Raw genomic sequence first — 15559 nt, forward strand, 5'->3', positions numbered from 1 at the left:
AGATCAAAGGAATGATATCAGTGAGCCTGGACTCTTGCATCGTCCTATGCATAGAAAAGTGCTAAATTCCTTAACTTGAGATCCCTGGATTTCTTTAAGTGACAGTAATTTTTTTATGTTCTGTCTATCTGATCTTTATTGCAAAAACTTCTATATATCCTGGTTTCCCCCTTGCCTCTTCAGAGCAGTCTCTCAGAGCTATCTGAGATGCTGTGTCCCAGGCTTAAGTCCTCAGTTTTGTCTACTGAATGGAACACAGTTCCCAACTTTGAGGTTGTGCATTTTTTTCCAGTTGACAGACTGAACTGTTTGTATGAATTATATCATTTAATACAAGGGCAATTGTTATCATCTCCATTTTATAAATTAAGAAGTTAAAATCTTAAATTCAAGCAATTTATCTTGGGTCACTGGCAAGAATACTGGAGCGGGTTGACATTCCCTCCTCCAGGGGTCTTCCTAATCCAGGAATTGAACCCATGACTCCTGCATCTCCTGCATTGCAGATGGATTCTCTACTGCTGAGCTATTGGGGAAGCCTTAGGTCACTTGCTAAGAATCAAAACTAAAAACTGAAACCAGGCAGTCTTAGTTCATAGTCATGCCCATAATCTCTACACTCTATGCCTCCTATTAATGTAAAAAAAAAAAAAAAGAGAGAGAGAGAAATTCATCTCAATTAAGGATAAATCAGATGTATTGCTAGATAAAACAATATAAGGGATGAGTTTTTCTCTTCTCAGTATTTTTAATACTTGTCTTTCATACTCAAGCAGTTTCCATTTCTTTTTCTTTTTTTTTTTAAGCATAGAAATTTATTTCTCACAGTTTTGAAGGCTGAGAAATCCAAAAACAAAGGGCCAGCTTAGTGGTTTGAGAAGAGTGCTCTTTCTGGTGTGCAGACAGCCATCTTCAAGTTATCTCTTCACATGGTGGTAAGGAGTGTTGGTGTAAGGGTGGCAAGAGTGTCTTATTTAGGGATATAGAAAATAATTGATAGCTAGAAATGTTAAAATATTGTGGAACCATCTTTCGAACATTGTTGGGTAAAAGTTCTGGAGACTCCTCTAAGATGAAATGTGCCCAGATTATAATAAAGAACTAAACCAATAACAGAATTAAAATTTTTTCACCTTAAAAAAGTAAATTAATGAGAAATGAAAAACTTGCTAAGTTAATATCCGAATTTAGATTCTTAAATATCTGTTTTGTCTAGTAATGTATTGCTAGGCAGCAGCTACACAAAGGTAGCAATTAATGTGACAGCAGTTGAGGTTAAGACCAGATTAGGGGGAATTATTTACTCTCACTGCTATAATTGGAAGTATATAGGAGACACCCAGAAACTACTGAAAGGAAAGTATGGATAACACATACTACTTTTATATTCATCTTGAAATGTACAATTTCCATTTCTTACTATTGCAACTGTAGTTAGACACTACACTCTTCAACTGGTAGATTTTCCACTGCTCTACTGAATACAATTTTTTTCAGATAATCTCACTGCTCCTTTCTTTAACATAATATTTTATCCAGAGTGTTTGACACAGATTAATACTCCTGTTATTAAATAAGATCAAAATATTGTCACTTTAAAATGCTAACCATTACTAAATTAATTTTGTTTGCATTTTTAATGGTTGAGCTTACCAGCATTCATTTTGAGTATTCCTTGATATTTCTGCCTAATTCCTATATTTCTTTTATATAAAATTAATGCTTTAAAAGTGAAATACATCTTTTTTCATAGTATCTATTATGCCTTACTGTTCTTTGTTAGCATTTGTTACCTAGCCTTTCAGAAAATCACAATAAATCCATAGGAACTGAGAAGTCTGCACTTCAGCAAGCTCTCTTTCACTTCCCAGAAAGCTTTCTATATATAGTGCCTCTAAAATGGCTTTTCCAAATTGTTAACATACCTAAGTGATTTCCAAGATTAGCCCAAGCTTCTTTTACACTTGATAACACAATAGAGTAACTTTATTTCCTAACAGACCTAAAATGGCTTTTTGTGGTGTTTAGAATTCTGCTGGATTAGTCTAATTTATTTTGTATATCTTTTCATTAATTCAAGTGATAAAATTGAAATTTTTCAATCTAAAAAAAGCACAAAAACTCACTAATATGCTCTTTGGAGAAAATGAAGAATGCTAAAAATTGAGTTTCAGTAAAGTTCAGTCAGTCAGCTATGTTCAAATCTTTGTGACCCCATGAACTACAGCATGCCAGGCTTCCCTATCCATCACCAACTCCTGGAGCATACTCAAACTCATGTCCATCGAGTCAGTGATGCCATCCAACCATCTCATCTGTCATCCCCTTCTCCTCCTGCCTTCAATCTTTCCCCAAATCAGGGTGTTTTCCAATGAGTCAGTTCTTCACATCAAGTGCCCAAAGTATTGGAGTTTCAGCTTCAGCATCAGTCCTTCTTCCAATGAATATTCAGGACTGATTTCCTTTAGGATGGATTTGTTGGATCTCCTTGCAGTCCAAGGGACTCTCAAGAGACTTTTCCAACACCACGGTTCAAAAGCATCAATTCTTTGGCGCTCAGCTTCCTTTATAGTCCAACTCTCACATCCATACATGGCTATGGGAAAAACCACCGCTTTGACTAGACGGACCTTTGTCAGCAAAGTAATGTCTCTACTTTTCAATATGTTGTCTAAGTTGGTAAAAGTAATGCTTAAAATTTTCCAAGCCAGGCTACAACAGGATGTGAACCTTGAACTTCCAGATGTTCAAGCTGGATTTAGAAAAGGCAGAGGAACCAGAGATCAAATTGCAAACATCTATTGGCTTATTGAAAAAACAAGAGAGTTCCAGAAAAATATATACTTCTGCTTTATTGACTATGCCAAAGCCTTTGACTGTGTGGATCTCAACAAACTGTGGAAAATTCTGAAAGTGATGGGAATACCAGATCACCTGACCTGCCTCCTGAGAAATATGTATGCAGGTCGTGAAGCAACAGTTAGAACTGCACATGGAACAATAGATTGGTTCCATATCGGGAGAGGAGTACGTCAAGGCTGTATATTGTCACCCTGCTTATTTAACTTAATGCACAGTACATCATGCAAAACGCTGGGCTAGATGAAGCACAAGCTGGAATCAAGACTGCTGGGAGAAACAAATTGAGTTTACAATCACATAAATTAGGAAATAGTATTCATAGGAAAAAGAATCACTCATTTTATGAACAGATTTTTGCTTTGTTTTTCAGTGTTTCTTTTAAAGCCAAAGATTCTCTGTGAACTCAAAATAAAAATGTCTTCAGTTCAGTTCAGTTCAGTCACTCAGTTGCGTCCAGCTCTTTGCGATCCAATGGACTGCAGCACACCAGGCCTCCCTGTCCATCACCAACTCCTGGAGTTTACTCAGACTGATGTCCATTGAGTCAGTGATGCCATCCAACCATCTCATACTCTGTTGTCCCCTTCTCCTTCCTCCTTCAATCTTTCCCAGCATCAGGGTCTTTTCAAATGAGTCAGCTCTTCCCATCAGGTGGCCAAAGGATTGAAGTTTCAGCTTCAACATAGCTCCTTCCAATGAATATTCAGGACTGATTTCCTTTAGGATGGACTGGTTGGATCTCCTTGCAGTCCAAGGGACTCTCAGGAGTTTTTTCCAACACCACAGTTCAAAATCATCAATTCTTTGGCACTCAGCTTTCTTTATAGTCCAACTCTCACATCCATACATGACTACTAGAAAAACCATAGCCTTAACTAGATGGGCCTTTGTTGGCAAAGTAATGTCTCTGCTTTCTAATATGCTGCCTACGTTGGGCATAACTTTTCTTCCAATGTGTAAGTGTCTTTTTAATTTCATGGCTGCCGTCACCATCTGCAGTGATTTTGGAGCCCCCAAAAATAAAGTCTGCCACAGTTTCCATTATTTCTCCATCTATTTGCCATGAAGTGATGGGACTGGATGCCATGATCTTTGTTTTCTGAATGTTGAGCTTTAAGCCAAATTTTTCACTCTCCTCTTTCACTTTCATCAAGAGGCTCTTTAGTTCTTCACTTTCTGTCATAAGGGTGGTGTCATCTGCATATCTGAGTTTATTGATATTTCTCCCAGCAATCTTGATTCCAGCTTGTGCTTAATTCTGCCTGGCGTTTCTCATGATGTCTTATACTTTAAAAATTCTTTTCAAATATAATCATTTAGGCAACAGTAACATTTTCTAATTTTTGGAATAATTATTTTTACAATATGTAATTTTAGGTATATTAAAAAGAGATATATCCTCTCTTCTTTATGTTAAAGAAAGCAATAGTGAGATTATCTGAAAATGTTCTCAATTTTTCCTCTTTTCTAGAATTCTAAACTCTAAAATACAAAATTAAATGCTTTTAAAAAAACTTTTAATTTTTTTCCTGAATTTGACATAGTTTAATGTTCTTAAGGTCTTCCCTGGTGGCTCAATGGTAAAGAATCTGCCTGCAATGCAGGAAATCCAGGTTGATCCCTGGGTTGGGAAGATCTTCTGGAGAAAGGAATGGCTTCCCACTCCAGTATTCTTGCCTGGAGAATTCCATGGACAGAGGATCCTGGAGGGCTAACATGGGGGTGCAAGAGTCGGACACGACTGAGCAACCAACACTTTGACTAACACTTTTCACTGTGAGTAGTCTTAAACAGTTGGAAACTTTTATGGGTTTTACTCTTCTTTTTTCAAATATTTATTTGTTTGGCTGTATCAGGTCTTACTTGGGGCATACAGCATCTTCAGTCTTCACTGTGGCATGTGGGATTTGTAGTTGCAGCATGAGAACTCTTAGTTGAGACTTGTGGGATCTAGATCTCTGACCAGGAATCAAACCCAGGCCTCCTGCATTGGGAGTACAGAGTCCTAGCCCCTGACCCTCCAGGGAAGTCCCAAGGTTTTATTCTTCTTAAAGCAAAGATACCAATCATATTGACAAAGATGAGGGAAAAGTTGCAAGATGCCAATCTGGACTATAACTAATAATTATATACATGACAATACAAATTACTAATTTTATGTTAACAGTAGTTGAACTATTAGAGATAGTAGTATGTAGAATTTTGTGGAATAATGTTAATTTTAATAACCATGAGATCGTAATCTGCTGAAAATTATGTTATGCTCTTGCTGCTGCTGCTGCTAAGTCGCTACAGTCGTGTCCGACTCTGTGCGACCCCATAGACGGCAGCCCACCAGGCTCCCCTGTCCCTGGGATTTTCCAGGCAAGAACACTGGAGTGGGTTGCCATTTCCTTCTCCAATGCATGAAAGTGAAAAGTGAAAGTGAAGTTGCTCAGTCATGTCAGACTCTTAGCGACCCCATGGACTGCAGCCTACCAGGTTCCTCCGTCCATGGGATTTTCCAGGCAAGAGTACTGGAGTGGGGTGCCATTGCATGCTCTTAGATCCATTTAAATAAAATATGGGGCACAGAAGAGTGAGTGATGACAAATACCAATATGAAATTAAAATAGATGTGAAAGTGATCAGATCTAACCAAGAGACTGAAGTCCAAGAAGTCTGATGAATGGTTAAAAGCACTGCACAGTTCACTGCCTCAGATACTGCTGAAAATATTAAAATACTAGTGGATGAAATACTCTGTACAGGGGATAGAATTAAAGGACAGCAGCTAAACAGAGTCTTAGCTGGCTTCCTGGATGTGCTAGAGTGAAGGGATGAAGTTTATGAATTTTTGTGTAAGACCATCTACTAACTAAATATCTTTGGATGAGTTAACCAATATAAATTTTAATTTCAGTTTCCTCATTGTAAAAATAAGACTGGAAAACAGTACTGTCCCTCTAAAAATTTTGTGAGGATGACTTAAATTAGACAATCCATGATTACCTAGAACAGTATGTTCAGTGTTTGCTAGTCTTGATGGTAAAATTTGCTCCCTTGCCGCATGGCAGGATCACCGAGAATAAGGATTTTCTTATTTGTGCTTTGGACACAATATATGTTTCTTGAACTACTAAATTGAACCCGGAGCTTAATTTTTTCCTGTGTAAAAGGGTGCAAACTGTGGTGTTGGGAGAAGACTCTTGAGAGTCCCTTGGACTACAAAGAGATCAAACAAGTCAATTCTAAAGGAAATCAATCCTGAATTGAAAGGACTGATGCTGAAACTGAAGCTCCAATACTTTGGCCACCTGATGTGAACAGCTGACTCATTAGAAAAGACTCTGAAGCTGGGAAAGATTGAAGATAGATGAAGAAGGGGATGACAGAGGATGAGAGAGATGATTTTATGGCATCACCTATTCAATGGATATGAGTTTGAGCAAACTTTGGGAGATGGTGAAGGACAGGGGAGCCTGGTGTGCTGCAGTCCATGGGGTTGTTGCAAAGAGTTGGACACAACTGAGCAAATAAACAACAACAAATGGGTGTTGGTCTAGGAATTATTTAAGTTTATCTATTTCTTCACAGAACAGTTTACTACCATTTCCACAATTGTATATTTTAAAATAATGCAAATCTTTATGAAATCAAATAACACTTTTAAATCATATATTAAAAATATGATTTACATTCTCATTTGGCATTTTATCAGATATTCTACTTTCTGTTCTTTGTGGTTAAAACAGCTATTTAAAATTCAGCATTGATGGACTTCCCTGGTGGTCCAGTGGTTAACGGTTCACACTACACACTTTCACTGCAAGGGGCATAGGTTTGATCCCTGGTCAAGGAAGTTCCACAGGCCTCCCAGTGTGGCCAAGAAAAAAAAAAATAGCATATCATGAAAAATAAGAAACATGAACCCGTTTTTAAAAATTAGCATTGTTCCTTGATTACATCTTTTGTACTTATTTTATCCAGTTACTTATTTTAATTTATATTAAACTGGCTGGTAGTAACTTAATATTCTCCTCCATGTAAAGTTTCATATTTTGCACAGAGGTAAACCATTTTTCCTTTGTATTTTTATTTGGACCTTGAAAATTTGTAGCTGCCATTAACAATTTCCTCTTTTATGTACAGTTTGGCAATCAATGAATTTGTTATCTTGAAACCTTACATGAGAGAAGCATGATTTTCTGACGTTCTACTCAAGCCCCCTTCAAATACGCTACATTTAAGTGCAATGAACAATGAGAGCTAAGATACTGCAGGTGCATTTTTGTACATTTTTACCTTTCTTTGGTCTTTATAAACTTGTTTAGAAAAGTTGTTTGGGCTCTGGTACACACAGCCAGATCACAATATTTATAGAAAAGTCTCTACTGCTGCTGCTAAGTCGCTTCAGTCGTGTCCGACTCTGTGCGACCTCATAGACGGCGGCCCACCAGGCCCCCGGTCCCTGGGATTCTCCAGGCAAGAACACTGGAGTGGGTTGCCATTTCCTTCTCCAAAGCATGAAAGGGAAAAGTGAAAGTGAAGTCGCTCAGTCGTGTCCGACTCTTCGCGACCCCATGGTCTGAAGCCTACCAGGTTCCTCCGTCCATGGGATTTTCCAGGCAAGAGTACTGGAGTGGGGTGCCATTGCCCTCTCCAAGAAAAGTCTCCAAAAAGCACAAATTAAATGTTTTAAGATACATTTATTTTTTATTCGCCAAACATTTAATAATGACTTATTACATACGTATTATATACTAGCACTAGAAATAGCAATCCACTCCAGTGTTCTTGCCTGGGGAATCCCAGGGACGGGGGAGCCTGGTGGGCTGCCATCTATGGGGTCGCACAGAGTCAGACACGACTGAAGCGACTTAGCAGCAGCAGCAGCAGAGATGAGTAAGACAAAAAGCGGTATGAAAACTTGTACAATTCTCATGGAAGTTATTTTCTACTATACTTTTTTGTAAAATCCATAACCACTCCATGTTCAGAAGCTTTAAAAAAACGGTAAATGTCAGATTAATGGATTAATAGATACTTACCCATGGTTTGGTGAGAAAGGATAAAATTTTAAAACTGACTCTGCAGTTTTCCAATAGAATTTCAGTGCTTGCATTGTATCTTGATTGTTTACCCATTTGTTTTAATTACCAGACTGCACAGTTGCAAACGGCAATGATCATGCCTCGCTTAGTGTCTGGCACATAATAGGAGTTCAGTCCAATTTGCACAATAAATGAATGAGTGGAACTGAAAAGCGTTTCGCACTTGCACCATCAGGGACAAATTTGCATGATCTGTGACCCTAGATTATGTCTGTGATCAAAGCACTATGATTGGATTTACATGTCTCCAAAAGAACAGCAAATACAGTAAATAGTAATCGAGGGTTCATTAATTTGTAGTTCAAGATAATTCTGTCTTCGCCTACCTGAAATCCTCTTTAGGATTAATAAAGAACATATTAAACAAATTATAATGGACTTTACAGCATTGATTGTCGTTAAGGGGCAGAAGGCTAGAACAACGATGCTAAACGTTTTAAAGAAATGTACAATAACGGATTGGATGCAGATGTATTATCTTAATAAGAAAGGTTCGTGCTTTTAGTTAAATTCAGATATACAGATATCCACGTAGACATGCTCGCTATTTTATACCATAAATATATGCTGAGATTTCTACCCAATAGCGATCAAGCACTGCGTGTAACACCAAAGAAACCTGCCGAGAATCTGTCCTCAGGATGCTTGGAATCGAACTGGGATTGGAAATGATGGAAGCATTTTTTGTAAGATGTCAGGCTCCTACCCCCGACCCCTCCCCCAATAGACAATACATATGACGCGAAAGGTGAACAGAGAGCAACATCATTCTGTAATGACCACAATTTCTTGGAAGAAACACAAGTTTAATTTCGTTTCTGGGAAAAGAAAAGTCGTTTTCGATTTCATTCTGTCCAAGTCGCTCCCCTTCCCCCGCTGGAATCACCGTATCTCCTTCCAGAAGTCTCCCCGAGGGCTTGTTCTCCTCCGAGGCCTCGATTTCCCCTTCCGGCTCAAAGCTGAGGGGGCGCAGTCCTCGGGGAGGCGCGCGGCCTCGCCTTAGCTTTTGCCTGCGCGGCGCGGACCCTCGCAGGGGCCGCCGGGCCGACCCGCTCCCACCCAGGCGGCGGGAAGCGCGCTCCCGACCCGGACCGACCCCGCGCCCCGCGGCCCCGGCGGCAGGCCGAGCGCGCCGCGGGGCCTTGTGGGGCGCGCGGCCCGGTCCTCCCCGCGCGCTGCCCGAGCGCGGACGGAAGCCGGCGCCCGGCGACCTTCCCTGGGCGGTCGGCCTTGGGCCGCCGGCGACGTCGCAGAGTTCCAGTCCCCGCGACCCCGTCCCCGCCTGCACCGGCTTCCCGCGGGTGGAGCCCTCCGTGCTCTGCGGGGTCCCCGAAGGTAGGTGGGGAGGCGCCGTGCACCGGGTCCCCTGTCTCCGCCTCCTCGCGTGCCTGGCGCGTGGCCTCGTTCGGAGACTCGTATCCGCGCCATGGGCCGCCCCACGCGGAGCTCTGCACGTGTCTCTCTACTCCATGCAGTGGATCGCGGCGGCGCTGGAGCTTTTGGAGTTAGACTCCGACCTGTGCCTCCAAATGTGTGGGCGTCCCGGGTGTGTTCTAACCTCCAGGTGTGTTCAAGCCTGGCTTGACGGCCTCCCCCGCCAACCGCCCCTCCCCAAAACAAAAGAAAAAAATGGTTCCCTCCTGGGGGGAGGAAATGCCTTTGTTTGGAGGCCATTGCTGAGGTTGGTAAATCACTGCCTTGTGCACATTTTTTAATTTATTTTTTAAAAAATATTTATTTGGCTGCCTGGTTCTTAGTTGCAGCACGTGGAATCTTCCTTGAGGCCTGGGGATCTTGGGGTTTGTAGGAACTAGTTCCCTGACCAGGGGTGGATATCCACCCCCCTCTGTTGAAGTGTGGAGTCTTAGCCACCCCAGGGACCACCAGGGAAGTCCCCAACACATCTTTTATTGAGCCCCCATTATTTTGAAGGAACCACAGTCCATCCTAAAGGAGATCACTCCTGGGTATTCATTGGAAGGGCTGATGTTGAAGCTGAAACTCTAATACTTTGGCCACCTGATGGGAAGAGCTGACTCATTTGAAAAGACCTTGATGCTGGGGAAGATTGAGGGCAGGAGGCGAAGGGGACAACAGAGGATGAGATGGTTGGATGGCATCACTGACTCAATGGACATGGGTTTGGGTGGACTCCGGGAGTTGGTGATGGACAGGGAGGCCTGGCGCGCTGCAATTCATGGGGTCGCAAAAAGTTGAACACGACTGAGTGACTGAACTGAACTGAACTGATGTAAGGTGCTGTAGATGTCAGAGATGGCACACACATGGTCTCCTCCTTGAAAGACCTCCCAGGCCTAGGATAGAGATAGATGTAGAGTTAGGTAGGAAACATTCAGGGGCAGGGTGGGATTGCATTAGGAGATTCAAATAAAATGCTGCGGGGCAGATGGCTCCCTGGAGGAGGTGGTACCCTGACAGTGGCCGTAGGTACCAGATATTTAGGAAATAGGGGTAGAAGTGGGGAATACATTGCAAATGAAAAGGATGATAAGAGTAAAGGCAGGAAGGCAAGCATATGTGGAGGAGACAGTGTTTTAGTGTAAGTTGAATGTCTAATAAAAGTGGCAGCCAGTAAGATGGGACCAGTGGTTTGTACTGAATCATGAAAGGCTTTGTATAGCTTCATAGGCTGGAAGTTCAGAAACACATTTTGGACTTGTGGTCATCAGGAGCCATAGATTATAAAGACATGTACTGTTATTTAATATTCATAAAATGCTCATAATGTAGAAAAACTCATAACCTGGACCGTGTTCCTGAGCAGGGCATATTTTTCAAGAGCAATATTTGTCTCTAATTACATACACATTGATCACTTTCTTGGGATTGTTTGCAACTGCCTTTTTTCTACTTAAAATCAAGAGATTTACAGTGTTTCATGTGGCTATAGTGAGACTCAGTCACTTGGCAGAAAATTGTGTTAGCAACTATCCTACTTGTTCATATTGGGGAAGACTTACTGCTTTAGAAGTAAGTCTTTAGATCAAGTGCAATAAAGAGCCTGTATAATTTGGAACATGCGTAATCTGGATGACTTTCAGAGCAGGAATATGGACCCCAAATGACAAAATTAAGAGAGAAACCGGCAATGATGGTCAGGAACACAAATTGATGACTCTGAATAAGATTTTTGCTCTTTTTTCATGAGTAATGGTGGGAAAACCAGTATTTGGAACCAGCCTTCCAAAACCAGTATTTTGGAGGCCTTGTCAAGATTTAGAAAACATTACCTTGAATATGTTTTAACATATATAAAGATGTCAGGAGTCCACTGGATATTGTGGTGAAGATCAGACAGAATAGCTCTTTCATGGGGCCTATATTTGTCATATGTAGGTTAAACTCTGCAATACAAAGGCACTTGAAGGTGAGGGCCAGAGTCACAATGTAATAGAACCAGTGAAGTTACTTTGGAGCATTATTGAGGTGAACCTATGACTTCCCTGTGCAGAATGGATTGGAGGGAGCCGAGAAGTCTGGCAGAAGACTGATGCAACCATAAAGACAAGAGGTGTTAATGGTTTGAGGAAGAAGATCAGTTTTTAGATATATTCGATTATAGAATTGACAGGGTATGGTATAGAAGAAGAATCAGGGGAATAGTGGCACTAAAGTCAGAGAGCAGAGCATTTTAAGAATAGAGGCATGGTTTTTAGAGTGAGGTCTGCAGAGTAATGGCAAGAGAATTTGCAAGTAGGCATCAGGTTTGTCTTTTTCAGCCTTTGTAAGAACAGCTAGGTGAGGTGGAGGTGATGGGATACTGTTTTGTTTTTTTCTTTTTTGCAGCTGGGAGCAACTTGTTTATGATTATATATCAAAAGAAGTTAGGACAGAAGAAGAGAGTGAAAGAGCAGAGAGGAGGTAGTTTGGTGGTGAGGATACCAGGAGCTGGTATGCAGTTTGTGCATTTTCCTAGAGCCTAGCTCAGGACAGGAAGACATGGGCCATTAGTTTTGAGGAGCATATCATAGAATGACCAAGGTATTCTTACAAGCTATCGGAGTGCCTAGGATCCAGCTTGCTTACCTATCTATTCATTCATCAGGTCAGCCAGCTAATATATATATATATATATATATATATATATATATATATATATATTTTAGTGCTTATTGTAGGTTCGCTGTAGCAATTTCTGCCCTGCACAGGCAGGTCAGGAGCTCAGTGGAACTCACTGAGGATCATTGCCATCAAAGGACCAAGGAAGTAAGGGATGACCCACCTGCAAGTGTGATACAGGAGTATGGTGTGTTAAGAGCTATGTATTGAGGGAAACGACTTGATCTAAAGATATCAAGGAAGGTGTTTTCAATGATAGAATGTCTAAGCTGGTACTTAACAGAAACCTCTCTTATTACCAGATCAGCCAGGCCTTCTCCATGCTGCCTCCTGTTATCATCTCATTCTTGGTTCTGAGTTCACTGGTGGACTCAAGTCTCCTTTCTCTCGACACTTGAAATGTGCATTGTGGTTAGTGGATGGGAAAACTTTCAGGAAACAAGGCTTGGCAAAGATCGTTCTCAAGCCAGCTATTGCTTCGTTATAGTGACTAAATATGAACTAAATGGCCGATTAATTTTATTCATGCTACATTGATTCCCATTTAGGGGATGAAAAGGGTTTGGGGAGTGGCAAATCAATGGTCAGCCACAGCCACCACTGAGCCTCTTAACATCCTTCAGAGGAACCACAACCGGCACAGATCCTGTCACTTCATATTAGGAAATCTTGGTAACAGCCAATGAAAGCTAGTTTTTTTTTTTTTTTTTAAACATTTAAAATTTTAATGCTCTGTGGGTCAAGTGATTGGGGAATAAGGATCCACTCCTGTTTCTCTCTGCAGGGAAGTGAAGGTACTATTGCTGCTATGATTTTGCATTTATATAGTACTTGAGTGTTGGCTAAGTGCTTTTACAATCAATTTTATTGTTCAGTTTAAAAGATAGCCTAAAATCACCCCTGTCAAAACTTGTTTGGTGTGATTCAGTGAAAAGGATCGTTGGAAAAATGGGCCTTCCATGATATGGAAGAACTCTGATCGATCCAAAGACTAGATACAATATAAGAGAATGTGAACATCCTCTGAACAGAGTTAGCTGTTAATAGAAGGCATTAGCCATGTGACATTTTTTTATCTGCCTTTATAATGAAAGAAGAAAAAAATACAGAAACAAAACTTACGACAGTAGAAATGCAACTTGGCAGAAAGCCAACTTCCCTCATGACTTGGTTTGTAGCTAGGACACCCAGAGATGTTTGATGAGTGACAGTATGTTTCCTTTAATATATTTATTATTAAAGCATTAGGTTTTATTTAGAGCAAGTGTTGGCAAACTTCTGTACAGGACCAGTTAGTAATATATCAGGCTTTGCAGTCCTCCTGTAGCAACTCTGAGGCTGTAGCACTAAAGCAGCGATAGACCACACATAGGCTAATGGACATGGGTATTTCAATAAAAGATGGCTGATGGAAGCAAGGTCACACAGATTTGGCTTGTGGGTCATAGTTTGCAGTTCTCATCCATAGCACTTCTGAGGTTCCTTTACTGAACAGAGGGTGTTGTAGATTGGAATGATTGACAGTCAGCTGATGGACTTCTCTTGTTGGCAGTTGAGTCCCCAGGTCCAGCACAGCACCTGTCCAGTAGGAGATCATTAAATGTATCTGGTGAATGAAGGGTCGCCTAACTAACATAGGCTAGATGGTTCTATATTCAGATTTTCAGGTCCTGTGCTGTGCTGTTCTGATTGACTTTTTGCGACCCTGTGGACTGTAGCCCTCCAGGCTCCTCTGTCCATGGGGATTCTCCAGGCAAGAATACTGGAGTGGGTTGGCCATGCTTTCCTCCAGGGGAACTTCCTGACCCAGGGCTCAAAACCTCTTCTGTTACCCCTCCTGGCAGGCGGGTTCTTTACCACTAATGCCACCTGGGAAGCTCTTGTCTTCTATGGCACTTCTGTTTTGGGTAGAGCTATTACCTTGCAGCTGACTGCTTAGTTCAGAAAACAAATCCCGGAGAATGCCTGGAGAATCAGAAGGAAACAGCACTATATACACAAGGATGGTAAAAAAAAACTTGGGTCTGTGACTCTCATTTTCACTGTGTCCACTGAAAAGGCATGTTGCTCTATTTGGAAAGGATGTAGAGAGAAGGCAGTCCAGCCTCTTCCCTCATCTAGGACTTTCCCATTTGCCCTGTTTTCCATGGCTTTGCTGGCATTTGTGCTGGAAGTCTTCGTTTGGCCTCCCAGATCTCTCTGCCCCACCACCCTGCAGGTCCCACACCAGCCCCTGCTCCGCCTGCAGTCATGAGGACGATGCTGGAGGATGGAAGGTCACAGCTCCTGCCGGGTGGGCCTGTGCTCCGCGGGTCTCTCTCCCAGTCCTGGTAACTGCCCCCTCCTCTCCTCCCTTTAGATCCAAGGGAAGTGGAGGATGCCCTTGGCCTCTGCTGTTGTTTCTGGTCCCCTGCACATTGTGTTTCCCCCTTAGGCTGCCCACACCTTTGGAAGTAGCTCTTTATTAAGCGCTCCTTCACATTACCCAGATTGAGGTACCAAAAGCTTTCTGCCTGGACCCTCATGGGTACCGTGTCCTCAACACTTTTTCAAAGGCATCTATTGTATATCACTGTCACTGAATGACTTTTAAGTCTCCCGATGTCAGTGGCTGTGGTTTCTGTTTCTTACAATCACAAGATCTCAGGGTGAAAATGGTCCTGATCCAGTTAATTTTCAAAGTTTGGGTGCATTCTGCCCCATGCCTGTCATCTCTCTCTGTGCTTGAATACCTCCCACAACAGGGAACTCACTCCTCCTAAAGCTCTCTCTCAGTCTTTAACACATCTGACAGAATATGTATCCACAACTTCCCCTCCCATCCTTGTCCGCTTCCTTGGGGTTTCATGGAACAAGCCCAGTTTACATTTTACTCCTCTGTCCCTCAGACAGCAGGTTTCTGAGTTCCTTTACCAGCTTTATCTGTTTAAACGTGGCGTGCCTAGGACAGAATCTCTTTTCTCCGGTGTTACCTGTTGAGTGTATGAACATGATAATTTTACCTAGAAGGCTTACTCCCTCCAGAGGTTATGAGAAGGTCTGTACTTCATCATTCCTTGCTTGGAAATATAGACAATAAATCCACCTGCCCCCCGCCCCCGCCTCCACCACCACACACATTCATGCTCCCCATTTCTGCTGATAAAGTGTCACATGTCATATGAACAGGGCTTCCCTGGTGGCTCAGCTGGTAAAGAATCTGCCTGCAATGCAGGAGACCTGGGTTCCATCCCTGGGTTGGTAAGATCCCTTGGAGAAGGGAACAGCTACCCACTCCAGTATTCTGGCCTGGAGAATTCCATGGACTGTATAGTCCTTGGGGTCACAAAGAGTCAGACACAACTTTCACTTGTTGTATGAACAGCTAGCTGTCTTAGATGAAGGTTTAATATTGTCCCTGTTATTAGATTTATCTATACTTACAGATTATCCATCAAGGGAGTAAAGTAATTCATAAATTGTAGATCTTTAGAGGGCTGTGTCTGCTATCAAGTTTTCTTTTGCTTTTCCTCAAATATAAAATT

The 15559-nt window shown here is 41.8% G+C and overlaps 1 protein-coding gene across 1 annotated transcript in view; it reads left to right on the forward strand.

Moving 5' to 3' along the window:
- The first annotated feature begins 9188 nt into the window (after positions 1-9188).
- Positions 9189-15559, forward strand: part of MEI4 (meiotic double-stranded break formation protein 4) — a 252788-nt gene continuing 246417 nt past the window's right edge. The window contains exon 1 of the mRNA XM_005896959.2: positions 9189-9290. The gene's annotated coding sequence lies outside the window, so the exon portion shown is untranslated. The remainder of the gene's footprint in view (positions 9291-15559) is intronic.

This window comes from Bos mutus, chromosome 9 (genome assembly GCF_027580195.1).
Source record: "Bos mutus isolate GX-2022 chromosome 9, NWIPB_WYAK_1.1, whole genome shotgun sequence".
In the NCBI taxonomy this organism is placed as follows: domain Eukaryota; kingdom Metazoa; phylum Chordata; class Mammalia; order Artiodactyla; family Bovidae; genus Bos; species Bos mutus.